A 1,924-nucleotide genomic window follows, 5' to 3' on the forward strand; every position below is an offset into this window, starting at 1 on the left:
AGTAGTATATTTCCAACAATTTAGAAGCAAAATTCTACTATTGTTTAAACATGCCAGTCACGACCATTGTGGTTTTCGAAGTGAACCTAGTTGAGAAAAATGTTGAGTGGATTATAGAAATAGATGTTTCCAAACATTTGTACGCCAACAGAGAAATGTTCACCGAGCTTGAAAGTATAGTTTAAGGTGAACAAGTCTACATGGGTAATTCTAGCAATTCAAAAGTACTCAGTAAAGGAAATATCTTACTTAAACTTACTTCAGGCAAAACATTAGCATTGAATAATGTTTTTTTATGTACTTGCCCTGCGTAGAAATTTAATTAGTGGTGGATTACTGAATAAGGTAGATATTAAATTAGTCTTTGAATCCGATAAACTTATACTTTCCCATAATGGAGATTATGTTGGGAAAGGTTATCTGAGTGGAGATTTATTTGTGATTAGGACTATGTTTAACAATAAAGCCACCACTTTTACTTATATTGTTGAATCTCTCGATATGTAGCATGTTAGACTAGTTCATGTGAATATTCATTCTTAAAAAAAACTCATAAAAATTGAATCTACTTCCTAATCTAGAATTTCCTTAAAAACTCTTACTGATAGGAAGATTGAACTTTTAAAGTTAGTTCATACTAATCTAACAAACTTTAGAAACATAGAGAGTAAAAGTAGAAAACGTTACTATATCACCTTTATAGATGACTACTCTAGATATCCAAAGGTTTATCTCTTAAGATCAAAAGATGAAACTGATAAAAATTTTCTTCTTTATATAACAGAAATAGAAAACCAATTTGATAGGAGAATAAAACGTCTTAGATCTGATAGAGGTGGTGTATATGGCCTTAATTTTCTTAAAGAGGTTTGTGAGAAAGACGACATTATACATGAGTTTCTCGCTCCTTATTTTCCACCACAAAATGACATAGCTAAATAGACCTCTATTGCTCACTCCATGATGGAATCAAAATTTATAGCTCTTGATTTAGCCGGACAAGAGACCGAGTGGCTCAAGATCTACTGTTGGATTTGGTGCCCTGAATGTAGTATATTCGTTTGTGAACTTGTAAGTTCTTTGAACAACTTGGTTAATGAAATAAATTCAATGATTACATTAATATATTTTGTATAATTGTACTCACGTGGTTTTTTCACGTAAAGTAAAATGGAGGCAAATGTTTGCTCATTGGTTGTTTAATGTTTAACTAATATTAAGCGGTATTACATGGTCAGATTGTAGTACAGAAAGACAACTTGTATTAGTAGATGAACCTAAACATGTCCTTAGTCTAATAGAAAATGAGCAAATCGATTAAAAGACTAATATGTCATCTATCAAGTCCAATTGGAGAGATGTCTTGTCTTGGGCATCGGAGTGGATGACTCCTAGAAGATAGAGACATAGATGTGACTGTCAATACATTGAACAGGACCTAAGTAGAATAGATCCTGATTCTTTTATGGATTTATTCACTTGTGACGTTCATAGTGTGACATGCCTAAATCTTGAATGGATGATGGACTATGTATGCGTGACTCATACACTTTGATGTAAGTAAAAGCTTGAGTTCAAATATATAAGGAACTGAAAGCTAGAGCGTTATGTGTACGACTTCTATAGTATGTAGCGCATAATAGTGAAATTCATAGCCCAAACATGGATAAATGATATCATCTTATTGGTATTATATGGTTGATGAAAAGTAAATGTGACCATGAGTCGTTTGTCTTTGTGATGGATGACTTGATCACTATTTAATAGTGATTGACTTTTCATGAATGAAGATGTAATAGTTACCTTGAGATAAAATAGGGTCATATTGGGAGACAAGATATCATCCCAAAGAGATTAAAGATATCTTATGAGGGTAACAGACTTATGACAAGGTTATTAGACAAGCATTAATTAGTTGCTTTTG

Source organism: Gossypium arboreum, chromosome 12 (genome assembly GCF_025698485.1).
Source record: "Gossypium arboreum isolate Shixiya-1 chromosome 12, ASM2569848v2, whole genome shotgun sequence".
Lineage (NCBI taxonomy): Eukaryota > Viridiplantae > Streptophyta > Magnoliopsida > Malvales > Malvaceae > Gossypium > Gossypium arboreum.